Here is a 24,570-nt window from a genome sequence, read left to right as displayed (position 1 = left end):
CCTAAAGAAGATGGTGAAGAGGACTTTGTCTCTTCATGTAACCTCAACACCGGCTATCACAGAAAGATCAACACATTGAGATTTGTTTGCTTGGGCTCAACAGCAAACTAGCCACAGCAGAGCCCAATGCAGAACAAGAACACACAAACACATCAGCCAAGCAAGTCGGAGCTTGCTGGAGGGGGAATGTTTGTGAAAGACTGGAGCATTACGGGTTTATCTAAGGTGTGGTCCACCTTAAGCATTGGTAATTACCCAGGATACAACAGCTTGGGACTGCTAGGGCTCCGCGGCTTTCGCTTAACCCATGAAAAGCATATGGGCACACATCAAAACACCAGGTTTTTTTTTTCTATGTTGCAGCCTCTCTTTTTTGTCAAATAACAATGTAGGCTATAATTGCTTTTATCTTAGCAACTTCAAATGCTTCCAGTGTAAAATACCTTTTCTGTTGTAACCACAATTACCACAGTTAGTACTACAGATGTTAAATAAAATTAAATAATACTAATTCAAGGCTAAATAATGCATACATAAATACATATTTCACCATACCTTCCCAGTTCATTAATCATATTACAAGTTATTTTTTTAATGAAAATATTGAAATATGAAGTTGTTTAAAATGTGAAATTAAGCATTATCTAATTAAATATGCACTAATTTGCATTCATTTCCCGAACAGAAATCTGACAAATGGATAAAGCCAGGTTCAACATTTTTGTTTGATTTTACTGACATATCGTTTTTTCCATGTTTTTAGGAATACAATATTATATAAATTAGATGAGTGATGTATATATTCTAACTGAATTCTACAGACGGAAATAGATCATGTGCAATAAAATAAACACTTAAATGTGCATCTTAGATGTTTTCTTTAATTTAGTCTAAAAGAAAACATGTTATGGAAGCTAAATAGCCCAAAAAAAAAATGACAAGTGCATGAAAAAACAGTAGTTTTGCCTGTTGTGTCTTGCCTTAATTTTGTGCACAGTAGCTGTCTGACTAACACCGGGCTGCTTTTGAAAGCTTGCATGCACTTTCTGTGCACTCATAATTTGTGTAAATTGTCAAAATGCTGTCTTGGCAAGGTATTAATGTAAAACGTCAGTTAGTGAATGCAAACAGGTGAACCAAAAAATGTGGCAAAATATCAGCTCTGTGCATGAGGCCTTACAGCATTAGTATATTTAAACAGAGAAACATGGGATTTCATTGGCGTTGGTTTATGAGCTGCAACGTTTGGTATCGTGACCAGTCACTACAGTTTTGTTTACTGTATATCAGTTTTGTTTACTGTTCATCTTAATGCTGAATTATTCTTTTATAAACATGCAGCTTTTGGCTTCACAAGATGTTAATTGATGGACTGGAGTGGTGTGGGTTACTTGTGGATTATTGTGATGTTTTTATCAGCTGTTTGGACTCTATTCTGACGGCACTCATTCACTGCAGAGCATCCATTGGTGAGCAAGTGATGCAATGCTACATTTCTCCAAATCTGTTCTGATGAAGAAACAAACTACATCTTGGATTGGTTGAGAGTGAGCAGATTTTCATTTTTGGGTGAACTATTTCATTCAGACCAAGAGAGAACATGACATCTTAAGATCTTGTTGTTGTTGTTGTTTATGAGAGGTCTTGCTTCAAATGTTCAAATGTGATACTGCAAAAAACTGAATGACTTACAAAAATACAGAAAAAATGCCCATAATCACACTGTTATCAGTAACAATAAAAGGTGAAACAAGGGTGAGAAACAATAACGAAACATGCAGTAAATACGGCGTATCTCTGTATTTTAATTTTACACCACCAATATATAAACATATCTACTACTAAAGACACACTCACCTCTAATGACCCATGAACCTCTACTCAAATACCTTTTAGGAACTATTTGATATTCCATTTGCGAAAGCGCCAACCATGCATCTGTTGTTACTTTTGACACAAATGACGTAATTTAGTCTTGCCTGATCTAATTTTGATAACCCCTTCATTTCATAATTATTAAAGAATAGTGTAAGTGAAGTGAAAAGTGTAGTGAAAATGCCACAAAAGGTCCAATTTATGTGCACTCTAGTCAGTGATACCATTGTTAAGTAGAGTGAAGGAAATAGAGCTATATCCTTCACATAATGCCTTTTCTTTGTAAAGCATAACTAACCCACAAACAGTGAACTCACCTAAAAATATCACTCACATCCTTTGAGGAGAGATCAGTCAAATTATGTTTGATGGTTTGTTTGTCGATTTCAAACCAAACCTTACTTCTTCCAAATGACACCAATTTCCCTTTTTCCTTTCTCGGTCATGATAATGGCTTGACCTGTGTGTTAGGAGGAGCTGATCTCTATTTGAGTTGACCCCTGACCTCTGTGTGTTCCCTTGCCATCTTGTACTGGGTTGTTCCTGTCAGGGCCGCATTAACCATTGGGCTAGGCGGGGCTGAAGCCCCGGGGCCCGGACAAGGAGGGGGCCCGTGATTGGCTGTGGAGTCGATTGACTGGTCATCGGTAGCGCCGATTGCCAAAGCCCCGCCCCTCACTTATTAGCGCTATTATTTAGTGGAGCTTTTCGATATATTCCATGCATTACCTTTAGAGATTAAAACGTCACGTTGGAATTTGGTTTACAAGTTGTTCTAAACCTGTATGAATTTCCTTGTTCTCCTCAACATAAAAGAAGACATTTCGAAAGAATGTTCGTAACTAGAAAGTGTCTGGTCCCCACTGACTCCAGTAGTGTACTTTGTTTTTCATACTATGGAGTCATGGGGGCCCAGCAACTGTTGGGTTGCAGTATTGTTCCAAATATATACTTCTACATTCAACAGCAGAAGGAAACTCATACAGGCTTATAACAACAACAGACCTTTAATTTTTGGGTGAGCTATTCCTCTAAAGCAGCCTAATTTAGCTGCTGTTAAAAGTTATGTCAATAATGTTAATCAAACATTAGAAGGAAAAGCACTCACTGTCCTTGACCAAATCACTTTTGTAAAATAAATAAGAATTAATGTATATTGAATTTATACAGTGACGACTATTCAGTTTATTTATACATTTATTTTATACAATATAATTTCTTATTCAGTGCTTTAAGTGTTTCAAGTAGGTCTATTTTTTATAATTTGTGGCTGTTTACTTGTCTTAAGTATAAGCTTGTTTTTACTTAGGCTAGTATTTTTTATTTTTAAATTGGTAACAAGAATTATGAAATTTCAGTGCATCAAAATTTTGATAGGATAAAAATCCTATTTAGAGCTATATATATATATATTATATTTGTAATAGGGGGCCCTGCAGTAAGTCATAGCCCCGGGGCCCAGTAAGGTCTTAATGCGGCCCTGGTTCCTGTAATATCTTTTCAGTTTTGCAATTTCTGAATATGCTATGTGTTGTAATTTTAGGAAGTGCTTAAAATCATTAAAATGCTGATTTTCTTTTCTTTTTGAATAAATTGCCTATTTGTAAAACTACCTGTAAACCTATATTAAATAATTGTAGCCTATTTTTCACTTCATTGTGATTTTTTTCATGAATGAAAAATGTTTTCAATCTAATTAATATTTTGCAGAATATATTACTGTGGATCAGTAAGATTGCGTTTTCTTTCTTCTATCAATGTTGAAAACAGTTGTGCTGACCAATATGTTTTTTTCTTTCTTTCTCAGTATCCTTGATAAATAGAGTTCAAAAAAGAACTTAATGAACAAACGTCATTTTTGTCCAATTTAACGCATCCTTGCTGGATAGAAGTATGGATTTCTTGAAACTGTTGAAGAGTAGCGTATATGAATGGACTGAAATGACCCTTCTTACTAACTCTTTTGCCTGTGGAGAAATTTACGAAGACGAGGGAGCAAACAAGCGTTCACTGTACATAACTAATAGTCATAAATTCTTGTAATTAACAATACGCATTAACATAAGCTCAGGCTGGGATATTAACGTCTCGCAGGTTCAGTTTGATTCGGGCCGCTGCAAAACTTCAAACCGCTCCTTTGAAAACGAGTGTGTGAACAAACAAATAATTGGGACGTGGTAATGACTGCGCTTTCAGTGGAAATACTGGCAGCCTGGTGATCCCGCAGCGCGTCGCAACAGCGTAATTAGATTATTTACATCTTCAGCCTGTGCTAACCTGATTAGCACACATGCTACCTCTCCTGCCTGTCTGTAAATGCCTAGGTGACTAGTTAACGTCCCAGCAGTTCGTAATAAGCTTGTGCTTAGGTTAGCCTATTAGCGCTAAAGCATGGTATTAGCAGGCTATGATCTGTTTGTCCGTCAGTGTTAGCGCTGGCAGCTGCTGGCTGGCACTAAACAGACTAGCGTGTCAAACAACAGAACGGCAGAAACGTAAACCCTTCATTAGAATGCAGCTAATCCAACGCTGCGTGCTGAAATAACTCCAAATATTAGCTCAATCAGACACCTCTCAACTAGGATCATTACAGAGGTACATTAGCATTTAGCTTGTAAACAGGACGCAAGTAAGATTAAAAGTACTCTTCAAAGTGGCGATCACAAAGTGTCTAAGCTGCGTGGAGGTGTGTCATGTAGCGCTTCTTTTCGCCAGCGTCATGCTAAATTTGCAGGGACGGCTGTGTTATAATTGAGACACTGCAATCAATCAGGATTTTTGAGTTGTTTTCAGTGAAAAATCCTGAACATCCCTAAACTGGGATGGATTTGTTTTAAAAAAAAAGAGGGGAAATTGTGATAATTTTATATTAAAGATATTTTATTTTTAAAATAGTACTAAATAGTAAAAAATTACGCAGAAACAATTTTCAAGGTAAAAAGGTAAAGTAAATTATCATTATCATTGTAATATAATATATATTTATTTATTATTATTTTTTTTTTTTTACAGTGTATGAATACCTGCATTAAACATAAAGGCAAGTAACGTTCTTTTTTTTTTTTTTTGGAATGCTTAAAAAACATGAGCAGTGATTTATTTGCTTATTTATGTATGTATGTATGTATGTATGTATGTATGTATGTATTCCTGGAGAATAAGACACAAATGTTGATTCTGAAAGTGATTTTGTTGCGGGATTCTCTTTTTACATGAAGAGAGCCATTTGTTCGCCTTCAGAACGAGAGGGAGCAAATGCCTCTCCTGCCACAGAGGGCCAGGAAATAAACTGTTTACTTCACGCCTGCCCTTCATAACTTTGTCTCTTTAGGAGAGGACGCACTCAGGGGACGAACCAACCGGAATGGGAGTGGAGATTAAAGAGACAGTGTTTCAGAGCTGAAGGAGGAGACCAACTCTGAGGACACATATGAAACTCAAAGAAACACTAGGAATTTCAATGAGGGATGACTAACGGCCTACTTTTTGCTTTCTTGGCTTTGAGGTATGGTAAAAACATTGTTTTAAAGCGATGGTAAGCATTTATTTTATAGAATACCACACATAAAATGTCCTTACTACTACTGTCTGATATGTGCTGTATATTATATTTTATAGTACATACTGTATGGCCAAAAAAAAAAGGTCCAGCTCACAAATCAGCCAAATACATTACCCTTATTCAGAAAGGACGCATTAAATTGATCAAAAGTGACACTAAATACATTTATAATGTTATAAAACATTTTATTATTATTATTATTATTTATTTATTTCAAATAAATGATGTTCATTTGAACTAATATTCATCAAAGTTACCAAAAAAAATATTCAGTACTGTTTTCAACAAATAATTATCAGAAATGTTTCTTGAGCAGCAGATCAGCATATTAGAATGATTTCTGAAGGATCGTGTGACACTGAAAACTGGAGGAATGATGCTGAAAATTCAGCTTTGATCACAGGAATCAATTACATTTTAACATATATTCACATAGAAAACAGCTGTTTTAAATTGCAATAATATTTCACATTATTACAGTTTTTTACTGTATTTTTTATCAAATAATTTCAGCCTTGGTGAGCAGAAGAGACTTCCTTCAAAAGCATTGAAAAAATCCAGAAGACGGCAACATTTTGAACAGTATAGTTTATACGTTCTCATTATTTTAATGCATTTGGATGTTTTTAGTAATTCCCATTATTGTCAGTGCTGAAGTTTTTATTATTATTATTATTATTATTATTATTAGCATACATTAAAGAAACTACAAGAAATAAAACCACTGTATATAACATTATTTCAATGTAAATCAAAATAAAATAATGTTAGCAATGTTTCACATTAACAATAATAATAAAATAACAAAAATAAGAAAGAAAAAGAAATGAATTTCAATAAAGTATATATAAGTAAATATTTTTTTCTTTCTTTGTTTTTTATTTTTTACGAGATTCACCCATGGGTTAAATAAAAAATGCAAGTACATAAATAGTTAAAGCAAGTAAATAGCCTGCTGTTATTTTCGCAGTTCCGTTTTGCATCGCTAGTGGCGCAAAAACTGTTACAGCAGTTGTAAACTTAGTAGCCAACATTCGAGAAACTATAACCAGAGTCTAACAACTCCACCCTTTCTGTTTCCCCCAAAGCGAGCTTTTTTTTATCATTTAAACATATGGCCACTTACAGCTCATCTACAAAGACAGAAAAAAGCATCTCCTACACAGTTTGATCAATGTCTTTTGTCCATGCTAGAATTTCACTGCAGTAATAAACGATAACTCCAGCAACCAGCTCCCTGCCATCTGAGCCTGTCTCGCTCCAGAGACATGAGAACGAAACCAGAGTATTTTGTTTCTCTTCTGCTGTCTGTAATTTTGTTTTGATATCCACCTGCTGTCACCACTCTTGTGCATCATCCTTTACATGTGCCCTGCAAGTGTCGGGTGGGGGATAATGGCTCCCCCGACCGCAGGTAAATACAACCACCACAATGAAAAGAGGAAAAAACAGAAGTGCAATTTGCCTGAACAGAACCACAAGTGCCTTTCTATTGAATAATACATTCTCCACCCCAGAGTGCCCATTTGCTTCCTGAGCTTTCTCGTTATTACGAAAGAAAAGGCGTTCGGGCTCTTGAAGAAGGATGTGGGCTTTGGCCGGCCCTGGATCGCAGGAGCTGCTCGAGCTTTAGTTCGCGAGCATTGCTCTGTCTCCGGGGACTGGGAGCTGAGAGGATTAAATGGATGGCATATCAGTACAAAATTCAGATCAAAAGGCTAAGTTGGGCCAGTTAAAGGGTTGTGGCCCTGAAGTCCAAAGGGATTTCAAAGCCTCCTCGTTTAACAGAAACCCTTTTTTATCAGCTGCCACCCATCGTGTTGGATGTTGAAGCATGAAAATGGTCATATAGATAGAGCTTTGTTTTAGGCTTTGCGGATATACGTGGAGAGGCGAGTCTATTTCGATCCTGCTCTCGTTCTCTTGGGGCATAAATCGTTACAGAAACGTCCGTGCTTGGGCAATATTAGATTTTACATTATTCCAAAATCTGCTATAAAATAAATGCATATAGAATTTCATTGTATACCTGTAATTTAATATAATAAAGTAGTAATTAGCATGTAATAAAGTAGTAATTAACGTGTAGTGAAGTAGTAATAGAGTTTTAGGGTATTTTAGAACAGGAACTATAGATTTTTTTATAGTTTCTGAAACTGAGTAAGTAGTTTTGCATGTACAAAAGTTGCTAGGGTGTTCTGGATCGTTGTCATGCCGTGTTTGAAGCAGTTGTTACAGTATTGCTACAGTATTCTGGGTAGCTACTAGCTGGTCACCAACCACCAAGTCTATGATTTTCCAATCTGATTGCATGAGAACAAGGTGCCGATTTTGTATGAATTTGTACGATGTGGTGTAAAAATAAATAAATAAGCATTAAAGGAACACTCCACTCTTTTTGAAAATAGGCTAATTTTCCAACTCCCCTAGAGTTAAACAGTTGAGTTTTATCGTTTTCGAATCCATTCAGCCAATCTCCGGGTCTGGCGGTAGCACTTTTAGCTGTAGCTTAGCATAGATCATTGAATCTGATTAGACCGTTAGCATCTCGCTCAAAAATGACCAAAGAGTTTCTGTATTTTTCCTATTTAAAACCTGACTCTTCTGTAGTTACATCGTGTACTAAGACCGACGGAAAATGAAAAGTCCTAGCGATATGGCTAGGAACTATACTCTCATTCCGGCGTAATAATCAAGGAACTTTGCTGCCATACCATGGGTGCAGCAGGCGCACTGATATTACGCAGCGCCTGAAAATAGTCCCCAGCACGCTCTCTGTGCAAGCAGACCCGGAGATCGGCTGAATGGATTCGAAAACGGTAAAACTCAACTGTTTAACTCTAGGGCAGTTGGAAAATGAGCCTATTTTCAAAAATAGTGGAGTGTTCCTTTAAGTTCCACCCTTAAACCTAACCAAAAGCAGATCGTATGCCAACATACGAATGAGATTCTGCGGATGTATACAAATTAGTCAACATGTAAAATAGTTGCAAATTGCCATGAAAAAGATTTCATGTAATATAGTAGTAATTATTATGTAATATAGTAGGAGTCGAGTTTATAGGGTGTTTTAGAACAATAATTATAGATTTCTTATATTTTCTGAAGAAAATGGGAGTAGTTCTCACATGTAAAAAAGTTGCTAGGGTGTTCTGGATCATTGCCACAGTGTTGAGTGTTTTTTCCAAACATTGTTATCTGGTTGCTAAAGTGATCAGAGTAGTTGCTACGTCCTTGTTAGTGTATTCTAGGTAGTTACCAGGTGGTCACTTACTGGCCAACCCCCAAGTCTCTACAATATTTCAAACCTGATCTTATGAGAAAACATATGCATTTTATGAGCTGATGAATTTGTATGAATTTGTACAGTGTGATTCACATGAAAAAAAAAGTAACGTTAAGGTCGACTCAAACTTAACTATCGGCGGGGAATCGTACCAAAACATACAAATGAGACAATACAGATATATACAAATTTACCACCAACTTGGCAACATGTACAATAGCCATACATTACCATGAAAAAGATGAATGAAAAATATTTTATGTAATAATAATAGTTATTATTATGTAATATAATAGTAATTATCATGTAATAAAATAGTAATAGATTTGTATGTTATGATTTGCACGAAAACGTACATTTTTTTGAAAATAAAAAGTCTTGGGTTCCTTCATAAATGTCAAATTTAAGCCTTTGGAGTTTTTTACTCATTTTATCCTCGACCAGGTGAAAAAAGTAAGTCTGTTATCTGAAAAAGTAATTGCAACCCCTAAAAACTGCGCATGAATTCAAATATCATTCATATCCATAAACAAAACCTGTGCAAATGACATGCCGATACTTCATCACTAACCCTCATGAACAATAATAACAGCCATGCTTGACTTAGCGAACACCACTTATACTTGTGTGGTAAAATGTATAATATATACTGTATATGCTGTTATATAACGATGATATTGAGAGACTGATTTAATTAGTTGAAGTCAAGTCTGTAGCATTTCTGCAGCTCTGGGCCCCAGCTCATGTTGTTCTACATGTCTGACCTGCAGGTCACTTGCTGGTCACCACTAATCCTCATGTTAATGCCAACGACAGGAAGTGAGAGGAGGTTTTTTAAAGAGCTTTCACTGCTTTCCTCTGTTTGCGGTACTTGGAACGATTTAAACTACTTCCTCTGTGAGACACAATGACACAAGGCTTTTCAGCCTGACTGCACCTTGGCTTAAAAGATTCATAAGGATTGTTTTCTGCTGCTGATTTTGATTCCAGTTCCACAATTTTGATTTCTCAATGATAGTTTTTGGGCTAGACAAAAATCCTAAACAACACTTAATATGTTTGAAGTACTATTTAGAACAACAAAACTATTCTGAATGTGCCATTTGAACAGTCAGTAAGAAGCTTCACTAATTTAGGTCTCAAAAGCTTAAGCACTTTTGCGTATTGAGTACATAAATTATAAATGTATATATTTTTTAATTATTTAATTTTTTTTAACAAATTCTGTTGTGCTCCTCTGTTTTTTGACTCAAGGATGAGTAATTTGTGAACACTTTAACTTGATATCAAGAGAAAATGTAGCTTTTTTATGTGTTCCAACACAATCTTGTAATTCGTAACTATTTTAATAATGGCAAATTGGTTGGCAATTTCATATGAATTTTAACGTTATTTTTAGGAAAAAAAGTTTGCATAAAGGTCTAAATCTAACCCTCAATGGGGCGTAAGCAGATCATACTGAAACATAAAAATGAGATCATACGAAATCGAACAAATTCACCTACCAATTCAGCAAAACGTAAAATAGTTACGAATTGCAATGATATTGTGCTGAAACTGTTCCTCACTCGCTCTGCACTACAAACATTCTGTAAAAAATATTCTGTGAATGATACTCTATGAATTTTCTTACCAATTTGCCAAAACATAAAATTGTCATGAATTTCAATTAAATTGTATTGGAATGGTTCCTCAGACACTGCACAACAAACATCCTGTAAAAATATTCTTTGAATTAGATTGTACGAATTCATCCAAATTCGCTAATGAATTTGCCATAACTTAAAATCGTTACAAATTGCAATGAAACTGTGTTGGAAAGATTCCTCAAATGTTATGTGAATGAGACTGTAAGAATTAATACAAATGTGCTAGCCAATTCACCATTACATAAAATATGATAACGATTTACAATAAGACTGGTAAATAAAAGGTTAATGCTCTATCATGTTGGAAAATAAGAAACCCCCTACATCAAACCCAACATTAAACCGATAGCGTTAATAAATGTAAAATTTATATAAAAACACATTTGCTAATGCAACTGTGCTTTTAACTTCCTTCTATGTGGGTTTGAGCTGTTTTGTTGAACCGTAGTTTCACAGGATTCGTACCGGAGCGCCTTACTTCACAAGTGCAACGGCGTATCGGGTAAGCTACCGAGCAAACCTACTGTGTTAGAAAACCCATATACTGTATATGAAGCTGTATACAGTATGTGACGCTAACATTCAAAAGTATCAGTTTTCAAATCTCGCAATGTCAAAATAGTTTTGAAGTCATAACATAATATTGTGCAAGAATTGTGTGGAAAATTAGGCTTTCTTAATCAAAACGAGATCATACCAATTCACCTACAAATTCGCCATAACATATATTAGTTACAAATTGTAAAAAGAGTGTGTTGGACAATGTCAATGTATTTTTTTATGATTTTGCATTGGTCAGGGATTATTATTTTGTATTATTATACTAAATAAACATGTTAAATTGAAAAGCCTAGTATTTATAATATATGTCTTTTGCCGTGACGCTGTACTGTATATTTGCGGTACATTGCTGCAACTGAATAGAAATTACAGACATGTATTTGATTAAAGCAACCAGTGGAAATAACAATCTTCTGCACCTGATATTGCTATCTAATCTCTCTCCCAGCCCCTTTGGTACGGCATAAACCTCATCACTGCTGATTCTGGACTTGTTTCAGTGTTGGATTAAAATGTTTATCAATTATCACTCCCATTAGGAAGGAGCACTCCATTCACTCTCCCGCTAATTGAATCATTGAATAATTTCTGCTTCCTAAGGAGATGCAGGCGTTTGCAAACAGTGCCATTCCGTTTCTCGATTGCCAGATATGTTTATTAATTTTCCCGACCCCTGGTGTTTGGAGGCAGCACAGAGAGCTGTCACATGCAGCCATGAGCCCATCTCACCAGGAGATCTCTCTATTACAGATAAACGGGTACACAGGAGAGGGGACAAAATTATAAAAAATTAAGAGCTCCCCCACTGAGAAAATGTGTTGCAACCTTGAATGGGGGGAGCTGTGTGGAAAAGAGGTAGGGGGTGAAGTCATGACAAAACAAATACTGTTATTGAATTGTCATGAGAGAGACAATGTTGTGACTATGAATGGGGCAGTTCAGAGATACTAAAATCACACACGTCTGCCAGCACTTTACTGACAATCTGCCCTGAACTTACATTCATAATCAGTCTATATTCTCAAATTATCTTATAGTATTCAGTCTGTCTGTCTGTCCATCTATCTATATATCGTCTGTCTATCTATCTATTGTATGTATGTCTGTCTGTCTGTCTGTCCATCTATCTATATATCATCTGTCTATCTATCTATCGTATGTCTGTCTGTCTGTCTGTCTGTCTATCTATCTATCGTCTGTCTATCTATCTATTGTCTGTTTGTCTGTCTGTCTGTCTGTCTATCTATCTATCTATCTATCTATCTATCTATCTAGAATGCCTTTATGTAGGGTCTTCTCAAGATTTGTTTGAACTAAATTTACTGGAACAGCAAAAACTGTAAATGAGAAAGCGGTTCACATACTTTTGGCCATAGAGTCTATCTATGAACAATAATAACAGTGCAGCGCAATATGAAAATCATGCATAAACTACTGAACTGTACTGAAGGCACAGCACTCATTCACACTGCATAATCATCTACAGTGTACCTTGTAGTAAACTCTATCTACACTGTTCACCATCCTTATTCATACCTCATGCTTCAGAAACTCCTGGAGTTAATCAACTGTGGCCACTGTACTGATGACCGTGATGATGATGATGATGATGCTTAGATAAGGAATGTATCCCAGCAATCAAAGCTCTCAGTGGAGTGTGGTGAGACTGTCAGCACGGGGTTATTGGACAGTCTATTGCTTTAGTGACACGAGCCAATGGAGCTCAGAGCTCAGGTGGACAATGTGCCACTATATTCCTGCAGCTCTCTCTGTTCAGCGCTGTAACTGTTGTAATTACATCCAACAGACATCAGACCAGCACAAGAGGTGCTAACAAATTTCAACTGACAACCAGTCAATGTTTCCAGATTCCCTTAAGGAGATGACATGTCTTGATCATGAAATTAAACGTTTGGTGTTTTATTAAGTTGTGCCTTTAAATGGCAACACTAAACAGAAAACACTGACCTGCACATAAAGAAATCCAGGTGATCTGAGAAAAAGAGAGTGGGAGAGAATATATGTGCGCTGGAAATGGAAAAGAAAAAAAAAACTTTTACCCATAAGCCATTCAGCTAACAGTGTATGAGAGAGAAGATCACTGGTTTAAGATGGAAGTGGGCGCTTTGTGCTGCGAGGACTCAGATATGTAATTTTGAGGCAAAAGCCGAGTAATAGTGAGAGTGTCTCACATCACAAGCCTCCTATCGTGAGGCTGTGAAATTTGGAGCCTCTGTGTCTTGGATCCAATTCATTACCGTTCTAGTATGTCCTGTAGATACGTTCTTCAATTATTTTTTCCCACTTTAATGTGCCAACAGTAAATCAATATTAGTCAACCAATGTAATTGCTCCTCGTGAAATAAAGCACATTCGATAGTATGAAAAAAAAATCAAAGAGGAGATAAAATGTCCTCGGGCCTGTTGAGAATTTGCATTTTTTACTGTACACTTAAGGCAGCTTCTATGATTTGACACAACGGTTACAGCTGCTGAATCTTGGTTTTTGGAGAAGCATGCAGAAGATTCAGTATGTTAACATCACTGCTTTATATTTAAGAGCTTATTGCATCTCAGTTTAAACTCTATTTCATAACTGCTAGTACAAAACAAAAGTATGGCAAAAAAAAAAAATATGGTAGGCACTTTAGAATAGGGAACAATTCTCTCTATTAACTAGTTGCTTATTAGCATGCCTATTATTAACATATTATTGCTTATAAAGTACATATTCTGCTTGACCATATTCTACATCCCTAATCCTACCCAATACAACTACCTTACTAACTATCAATACGCAGTAATTAGGAGTTTATTGAGGCAAAAGTCATAGTTAATGGTTTGTTAATAGCGAGAATTGGACTTTAAAATATAGTGTGACCAAAAACATTCCTCTTCAAATGAATAAAACTCAACTCAAAATCCATACGAATATACAGTCTTTTTTTTTTGGCATTAATGACACCAAATGTAGTGATATTTTCAAGTTTTTTTAGTTCTTTATGGCGCTCTACAACTGTAGTCCCCATTCATTTTCAATTCTTTTGTACTGTATAATGGGGAAGAAAAGATTTCTTTCACTCTTGGAAAATCATTAGGGTAATACATTTTCCAACGCTGTCTCACGGCCAATTTGTATGTTATTTTACGAAGTGGCTAATTCGTACAAATTCATACAGCCTCACTCGTACAATTTTGTACGTTTTATGTGAGGAGTAGGTTTAGGGACGTTATTAGGGGTTGTCATTCATACAAATTTTACACCTCGTAAAATACGAATGATTTTTCACAAAACATGCAAATTTGTTTGAGCCAGGTTGTACGAATTCGTACAAATTAGCTACCTTGTAAAATATGTACAAATTGCAGTGATATCAGGTTGAAATATTCCAAAATGCTGAACTATACATTTAAAATATTTTTATATATAAAATATAAATATTTGTAATATCTATTGTGTAATATTAGGACAATGAAGACAAAAAAAGAATTGTCCCAGTCTGCTTGGATCTTTAAAAATAATCTTTTTACTTAAAACATTCTATTTTTAAATAACATATACTGTTGAAAAAAGTTAGAGCTACATTAATTTAATAAAATAACAGCACTTCTTTAATAAGTAAATAAGTTATTTTCTATTAAAACAAGCTGCTCCTTTCATGTTTCCCTTATGAGAGACAAGTCTAATTTAGGCCAACAGAGAGGAGGGTTTCATTTGGTGAGGGATCTCGCTTGGGTGAAGAAAGCATTGCTGTCTGGCAGACAGCTCAGGTAGTTTTGTTGGGCCCGAGCCTGCAAACCGATGCCAAGAAACCTAATCCTATTAATAAAACAAAAATCAAAGCAAACACGACAACGCTAACCTCTGTGCGCCCTCCTGGCTCGACCCAAACGCTCAGTGGAATCTTAAAAGCCAGTCTTGAACAAGCTCTGACGGAGCGTTTTCAAAACGTTGCGTGCCGCGGAGAGACCCAGGTGAGAAGAGTAGATTTGGATGTATGACACACACAAACACACACCTAATAGAATGTAAGCACAGCACACAAAACCACGGAAAATAAGGAACATGGAAACATAGATTTGTAATGTACATAAGATGGTGCGTCAACTATAAATTTGAAGCGTATTTGACAAATTGAGTGCTACTAAGTACGTTTTCCTTCTAGCCGACTGTATTTGAAATACCACACTCAAACAGTCCTAATCCTTGCGGTAAAAGATCAGACGGTTTCATGTCAGACTCTTTCAAATGTATGCAAACAAGTCCAGTTGAAACTAGTCAAGTTCAACACTCGAGCAGAGCACATATGAAAAGATAAGCCAGCCTTAATGGCATAAACTCGGCCCTCCTGTGCTATCAGCTTCAACTTTTTGAAATAGTTCACGGTAGATAGAGAGAGCTTATCTCACTGACTGTTCTGTTGTGTGCTCACCATCAGAGCCGTGAAAACACAGGAATGTTTCGGAAAGTTTCACCTGTTGAAATGCAATGACAGTTCGAACAGAATTATTAAGCAAATCACTTCAGCTTGTGTGGAAAACTATGGAAGTGGGAACGCAGGTGTCTGGGTCAAGAAAAAAAAAACATAAAACATATAGAATCACCATTTTATAAGGTTATTAAAGTTGTGAAGATTTTGCCTTTTCACTTTTTTTTTCATCAGATTTGGAGAAATGTAGCATTGCATCACTTGCTCACCAATGGATCATCTGCAGTGAATGGGTGCCGTCAGAATGAGAGACCAAACAGCTGATAAAAACATCACAATAATCCACAAGCAATCCACACCACTCCAGTCCATCAGTTAATGTCTTGTGAAGTGAAAAAATGTATGTTTGTAAGTAACAAATGCATCATTAAGATGTTTTAACTTTAAACCAATGCTTCCAGCTAAAATGCAAATGCATAATCCATAATATTGCTCTCTCCAATGAAAAAGTGGTCTAGTCTGAATCAGGAGAGAAATCTGCACAGATCAAACACAATTTACAAGCCAAAACAGCTCTAAACAACTATGTATGTGGGTGGATTTTGATGTGACTCCACTGGAGGAAGCGTTATCATGGACTAATTTAAATATAATTTAATATAAAGGCTTGGTAAAGATTTCTACTTTTTTTAAACGTGTGCATGCATAAACATACTCTTGCATTTTTAATTTAGCCAATACGTCAATTTTAGTGTATTTATCTACACTGTATGTGTGTAAATATTATATGCAAAAACTTACGAAAGATACTTGTTATACTATGGAAAACTTCTATGTGATTAAGTTTTGGTAACACTTTATTTTACAGTGTTGTGGTTACAAATGCTACATGTACTTATAGTAATAACAGTGAATTATGCATAATTACATGCAACTAACACTAAACCAAACCCTAATCATAACCCGCACTCTATAGTAAGTACATGTTGTTAATTAACATTACGCAGTACTTAATAGTATAATTACACTGTAACAAGGACACATTCAATTTAAATGTAACCAGAGTTTTATTGTTGTTAAAAAAAAAACACAGGATATTGGTTTGAACATTAAAAAGTGAGTAAATAATGACAATTCTTAATTTGGGTGTTACTGTTTTTAACTAATAATTTAACATAACAGTAAATTTAGCACATGATAATTTTCTTGTAGACTTGTTTAAAAATTTTCATAAGAAATATCAACAAATTTCTACGCCTGATCAGATTTATTCAAATAAAAGTCAGCGGTCAAAAGTCACAGATCTTAATATGAGCTAAAACATTTCTCACCAAATTCTTCCAAGATCACATGATCCAAATCATGATATCTGCAGGAACATCCTGTATCCAATTTATGTCTGTATTTTTAATTAAGAAACTTATTTGTGATCGGTTACTTCAGACCTAGCTTTGATTGACTGACAGATCTGAGAACAGTTTGAGATATTGAGAACAGAAACTCTAGAAGAGACGTGTGAGAAGAAAAATCAGAAAAATAGACAAAATTATGTTCGTTCTCCATTTAATCTCAATACTGCTTGGAGGAAACAAACGGGATATTATAGAGATACAGATTCTTTCCTATTAGTTTATAAGTAGCTAGTTAATATATGTTTAGCATGATATAACATCCTGCACTAAATTTGACCAATTTTAAACAATATTTTTATTACAATCAACAGACGAAACATTTTCTCCCATAATCCTTTCCTAATTTGGCACACTCATTCAATTTTCAGTGAAAACATCAGCATGTTTACAGAGATTAAGTTGTAGTAGAACTGAATCACAATGCTTCTTTAGGGTCCCTAACTCACTCTACCCATCAGGCCTTCTGCTGGCAGTCTAACGCAAACATTTGGTTAGATCTGGTGTTGCGTCTCTTCCTCTTTTCATGCTGAAGAAAGTCAAGACAACGGTTTAGATGTGCGTTATCTCTGCTCCCCTACACTGTTGTTTGCTGGAGGGACACCTGCTAAAAGACACATTCAGCTGGACCCGAATGAAAAGCATGCATGAAGGCCATGAAAATCGGCTTTTGTCTTATCTAATGAATATGTCCTTATGGTGAGAAAGCGCATAGGGCTTGGGCCCTGGAGGGGTGCTGAACCGTCCCGCACATGAATGGCAGCAGAGGAGGGAAGTGTGCCTTTGTAAAAGAGTTGGCCTATGGGGGAGTCTCCACATGCGCTGAAGGAAGTGGTAATTAATGGATAGTGAGTGACTCTCCATGAATGGGACGCTGACAATAGAGAAACGTTAAAGCTGAGTTAGCAGAGACTGAAAGGGAAAGTGGAAAGTTCAAAGATGGCCACTGCTCGCAAAGCCCCCATGATCCTCTCTGCCCTTCCCTTTATCATCAGCTGTAGAGTTTGTTTTGCGCCTGTGGTGATCGAACAATAGGGTTCATTTGATGCAATTTTACTAAGCCACCCAGAAATTCGTTCATATTTCAATAAGTACTCACTCACAAAATAAAACTACTCGCCCTTGTGTTGTTGCAACTGTCCTACTTTTGGGAAAACACAAAAGGAGAAACACTAAGGAATTTAAACGCTGCTCTTTTCCATACAAAATTATTCTACATTCGCACACTGTATTCTACATCTTCTACATCTTTAAAAATGACTTAGTATTTTGTTGTTGTTTTACTATAACTTGTGTACAGCTAAACTTTTTATGTAAGCGTTAATTCATTTACATTCAATGTACCACTTAACAATGGTGCTACAGTCATATAGTCGTAATATTAAATACAGCACAATTCAAAACATCTCAATAGGCTTCATTTACAAATTTCTGGGAAATTTGTTAGTAAAACTATTTATAAATAAATTCTGATTGAACTAAAACAAAACAAAACATAATTTTTCAAAGTTGCAAAGAAAATATAAACCATGTATAGGTGCATCTATATAAGAAAAGAAAAGTTTGATGTGAGCTCCAGGGTGTCAGCAGTCATTCAGTGCTCATGAACCCACCGAAAGCAGCCTCACCTCGGCCAGGTATTCTGGAATTTTCCGCTGGCTCTGGTGTCTCTATAGTGGTTAAACAAGTTTGTATTGGATAAATCTAACAGGCAGTCTTTGGTGCCATTAATCTATTATTTGTTCCAGAATAACTTTGGCTGAGGGCAAAATCTCATCACGTTATATTTTATGTAACTTCAAGGCTGTATATCAGAGCGCTGTGAGTGTACTTTTGACTGAATTGCCTAGCAAGTTCTATGATGGCTTGTCACGTTACGCTGCCGGAAGAAACGCAGGAGCTGTGGATAAACGAAACTGTCATTTATTAAATCCAACACAGGGTAAATCCACACTAGGAAAGGAAGGAAGACACACGTACACAACTTGTAGACCCGACAAAGGTGGAAGGCAGAGACTGGAACTAAATACATGGGATAATAAGATAATTGGGAGGAACTCAGGTGAACAGAATGACTAATTAGACAGAACGAGAACAGGAACAAAACCAAATATGGGCACATGAGGGAGGAAACGCACACAGACCAGGTCCATAATCCTGACATGGCTGTTGTTGTTGTTTAATACATATTATTATTCAATAAAAAATTTTTATATAAATAATAGCAGTATTTAATTATATTTAGTTTAATTATATTTAGTATTGGTGTGTGTGTTCGTGATGGTAATTTTAGTTACATTGTTCCGCCATTAGATGGCGACAACAGACTCTTTTTTTAAGCGAGTTCGCAGTAAAGAGACTGAAATGCTGTTGTAAACAAGGAAGTTATTTTTTCTTTTAACAACAGCTTGTAAGATTCAGCCAACAAATGCACTGAGCAGTGCTGTCTTTGGAAATCACCCTTAACAGATGAAAGGATAGTACAAGCCCATCAGACATTCAAACTAATGTTTTATTGTGAATATGAGATTGATCTGAAGAATGAATGCCATATCAGTTGCAGGTAATCACACTCGCTCAGTCCATCTCTCTCTCATAATACTCTACTACACATAATACACGGCTTTTACTACAGTTCAATCATGACAACTCTCGGAAGATTTTAGCATGGTGATGGATATGATAATGTTAATGTATTTGGTCTTGGCGGAATAGATCATCTACGCTGCTGCTGAATTGCTGCTGCTGTTGGTTATTGCTGTAGTTGTAGATTATTGCTGCTGCTGCAAGCAAGTACAGGAACTTGCTACTGCCAATGCATATGGCGATACGGTGCCGTGAGTATTTAAGACATACTGCTGCTGCACAAATAGCATATAAAATAACCCATAGCAGATCTATACAGGTGGAGCTGGGGAAGGTGGAGGGTTTCAGAGAAACTCTGAAAGCACACTGCAGGAATCTCTGCCAGCTGAATGCTCTGAATGCTAGCCAGCCATATAAATGCAAGGCAGTAAGCTCATTGGCTGCATATGCAACATCAACCAATCAGCTTGTGCCAAGTTTAACTCTCTGAATATCATCAGTTACGTTAACACCCCATCAGAATGCGCCATCTAGAGTTTCATGACTGAACCATATATTAATACAATAAGATTTTAATGAAGCAACTCAACGTTCCTTTGTTACTAGTTCTAAAGTGATATTTTGGAATTAGTAACAGAGGCTTGGACTCAGCTGTTAAACTTTAAACTTTAGATTTGAATCCGTGGTGGAACAAAGTACTTCTGCACAAAAGAGGACTTTTAGAGACATTCTGTTTTTTTATAATGTATTTACACACTCGTGCCATCAAATTGTTGTATAAACACAATATCACATGAGTAGCCGTGCGATATGGCTGTATATCGGCACGCTGTGATTACCTACGGCCAAATCACAGCCATGTCGATATACAGCCATGTCTCACGTCTACTCGTGTGATTGTCACAATGCTACTGTGAGGAGCAAAGGAGCAAGGCGACGAAGGAGATTCAGGATAACACACTTTAATTTTCCTGACCATGGGTAACACAGGGCAGGCAGGAACACACATGTAGCACTTGTATAGACAAACAATACCAGACAGGGAACACGGGACAGACGACACTATAAATACAGGACTAAACGAGGGGAATAGACAAGACACACCTGAACCAAATGAATGTAATCAAACGAGGGAGAAACAGGGTCATGGGGAGCAAAACACACACAGACAGTCCATAATCCTGACAGTGATATTGCTCATATACATATTTATATATACTCTCTGACAATAATATACACTGACAATAAAAACTGAAATACATGTAATTGAAAGCTAAATGGCAATATTTTAAAACTAAAATTCAGATACACACAATAAAATGGTTTGTTGGTAATATAATATCTCAAGTGTGCATCAGGATATGCAATATGTACAGGAGGTTTCTGCTGTATTATTTGTTTTCCAATAGTATGTGGGTCTAGTAAAAAGACAGGTCTCATCTTTATTATATAGATGTTTGTATTGCTCTAATACAAATGAGATCCTTAACCTCTATTCATCATAAAAGGCAAACATACTAAAATATCTCACACTTCAGCTCTAAATGATTTTATAGGTAGGAGGTAATCAAAGCATTCGTTAAAGAGATGCTGATTCATGCAGGTATTGTTGATGAAAGTGGTGGGTAGAAAGCATTTGTTGTTACCGTGCAAATGGCAGCCTATTAACCACAAATGTGATTGAGCAATGTATGCAACGACAAAGCAAACAAACGGCTACTGGTGTAATTTTACATTTCTACATGATTGATTCTCTATTAATTATCACAGCATAAATGTTACGGGAAGTCAAACATGTAGCATTAAATGGCAATTTCATTGTGACAAAAAAAATAGTACTCATAAAAACAATAACAAAACCAGTTTTCCAGGATAAGACCTGCAATGTACAATTTTAAAATTGCCTCTTATCATGATACAGCTACTGCTGCAAGGCATCGGTGCTGTTCAAACATGCCGTTTAAACATTCACACGGGACTGTACGGATATGGGTGCCGTGAGCTATCAGGAGGGTGGTGTGTGTGTGTGTGTGTGTGTGTGTGTGTGTGTGTGTGTGTGTGTATGTACACAGGGTCACCCGGGTGTCAAGATGTAGGTTGGGATAAGGGTGCGTGTGCATCCTGGTGGCCCGATCAGACAGACTCTTGATTCCAGAATGCAGCGCGATGATCAGAGCTGATGAGTAGTTTTGGATTGTCATGATGTATGCAATCTTAGCAGACTGATATGACACAATTAAAACACAAACAAACAAACAAATACATTGAAATGAGAGTATTTTATTTTGTTGTTGTTTCTATTTTTTAAATTTCATATTTTAGATTATATTTATTATTATTGCATTGTGCTGTAATGCAAATCAATCAATCAATCAATCAGTCAATCCCACCAGGCTTATTGTTCAATAAACAAAACCATACCAATTTCATTACTTGAAATAAAACATTAACAAAATAAAATATTAAAAATGTTTTTTATTTATTTCAGCTAGTTGCAATATCTCATTTATGTTTAATTATATTACTAACGTAACTATATTAAAAACTAAAACTTAATGAAAACGATATAGACATTTAATTATATTTTATACACATATTTATAATTTATGTACACAATTATATAAATATATTTAAACTAAAAAGCTAAGATAATTGACAAAAACACAACAAAATTACTTAAGCTTCGCTAAAACAAACTAAAATTAAAACGAAAACAGGTTGCACTACAGATTGTAGATTGCACGTTTTTATAAATAACTGAACCTTAGAGGGACATTGTTCTTATTGTTGAAACAAAAACTGTTAATAATATTTTTTTTGATTAAATTAAAACAAATAAAAGTAAAAATATCTACTAAAGATGACTAAGATAAAAGTCATACAATTTACAAAATATTTGAAATAAATATTTTATAAAAACTAATATTTTGAAGTAATAAACATTACAAAAGCACTCAAAATTACAAGAACTTACACTACAATTAAAATGAAAACTGAAAGTATTAAAAAATAAATCTAATTCAAAATATTAACAAAAAACTATAACCAACTATAATATAAAAAACAAGCACATCAAATGCTACTAAAATAAAACTGACACTAAAGAGATCTATGGTGGGGGGGTCATGAAAAAATATTTTCCGATTTTGTGAACCATAAATAAATGTGATATTGAAACTATTTTCACTCAGAAATTGGCAATACATTTCAAAATTAATTACAGACACTCAGCTGTTTGTTTGTTTGTCCACCAAAACATTTTTATAGTGAACAATCATAAACATAATATACATATTAAAAACACTGAACCTGCTGTTCATAAGAAATGCATTTCAAGTCACTTTCTCCAAGACAAAAGCAGATAAATGCTAGGTTTGCAAGACAGGCCTGGGAAACTGATCAGAAATAACATGATATGAACATAATGAGGGTGCAAAGTGCAGTGACCAAGTGTTTGCCATCCGATATGTAATATCAGGCTATATTAATTCAAAGGAATCAGTTCATCAACAACAATTCCTCAACAACAGCAAAACTGCAGTCGCACTGCACGACGGCATGACGGGAATGTTCGCTGAATTATCAACGTAAATTACGTTGACTTCTGAGGAGCGCCAAGAGCACAGCTTAATCACATTTAATTATGTTTCCAACAAAGTATTACATGTATCTCTTTAATTACTAAGAGGAAGTTCAGTTTTATCCTTGAATCAAGTATCTTGGCCAAGATTCATTAACAGGCGCTGTCAATCAAGCACTAAAACAATGCGTAATTAAAAAATCAATTTAGCTGGAAAAAAAAAACGCAAACGGAGGAATCAACAAAAGAATGAGGAGACACTATTAAAGACGGGACTGGAAGCTGCGTTCGGGAGATTCTGTGTTACTGGCAGCTGTCCTCATATTTGTCTTATTGTAGCGCTGCTGCTGGAATTTCAATCTCGTTTTCTAGCCGTTTCCAGCTTAATGAGCTTGACCTTGTAGCGTAGGTTGATGTGCAAATGCTCTGTCACCTCACAGTTATCTTTAGGCACATATCGGTGCTTCACCTTGCATTGGTGCTGACGGACGTGTTGCTCCATTCACGATACCGCTCTGTCCTTGTGCCTTCATGAGCTCCTTCAGTTTTGCGTTTTTATAGTTCTAGGACATAATGTCCTTCTGAGTGCGCCATGTTTTAAGTGAAGGAGTCTTCTATAGGTTATGCCATGCTTATTGCTTGCATACTGAAACACTGGAACACAGTTAGCTGCTTCACTACTGCAAACACAGCTTAAGTAACCAATTTATAATGCTATATATCTATCTATCTTAAAATAATGTTCTGACAATGTTGCCAGGAAGTTTAGACAAAACAATAAAATAACTTTTCAGATTTTATTTTGTATATTTTTAGGTTATTTTTACTAGTTTTAGGTTTTATTTTTACATTTTATATTCCCTGATTTTTAGATTTTATTTTTACAACTGTAATAAAACATTCTGAGAATTTTACGGGGAAATCTTTGAGACATGATTTGTTGCATTTTTACAAACATAAAATAACTTTTACAGAATGTTCCCTATTTTTTAATAACCTAAAAATAACTACATATATACGTTTTTTTTATTTTAATTTTTTTAGTTTTATTTTTACAAATATAAAATAATGTTTCAAAAATGTTGCGGGGAAGTATTTTTTAAACAACCTAAAAATAATTGATCTAAAATGTTCTCTAATGGCTATTTGTGAGTTTTTATCGGTATTTTTATAACCAAAAAACGTCTGTACCTTTCCCAAAACATTCTGGGAGCCAGCAATTGAAGAGTTCATTTGCAAAAACCGATAACTCCATTTTTTTTCTTTAGAAATCAGGTTTTTTTATTGCGCATTCCAAGTAATATCAATCAAACTGCAGTTGGGTTGTTTTGATTAAGTAATAATAACAAACAAATACAGGTAATTTACAAAATTAAAGTTCATTGAAAGTATGTTTTTTTTATATTGAACGTTTGTTTTATAGCAAAAGCAGATAACTCCACGTTTCATGTTTTAGAGTTTAAAAAACACGTTTAATCTTTGTAATCTCCTCAGATGACAATGTAGATGCCTGATAAACGTTGTTTTTGTTGTGATCATAAACTGTATGGATGTGATTTCACGCAATACACGGAGCTTTTCCCTCACCATTGTAACGTGCTGCTTTTGCAAACTTCCGTGAAAACGTTTCAG

Source organism: Sinocyclocheilus anshuiensis, unplaced genomic scaffold (assembly GCF_001515605.1).
Source record: "Sinocyclocheilus anshuiensis isolate Anshui unplaced genomic scaffold, SAMN03320099.WGS_v1.1 scaffold988, whole genome shotgun sequence".
NCBI lineage: Eukaryota > Metazoa > Chordata > Actinopteri > Cypriniformes > Cyprinidae > Sinocyclocheilus > Sinocyclocheilus anshuiensis.
This window is presented reverse-complemented; position numbering follows the sequence as displayed.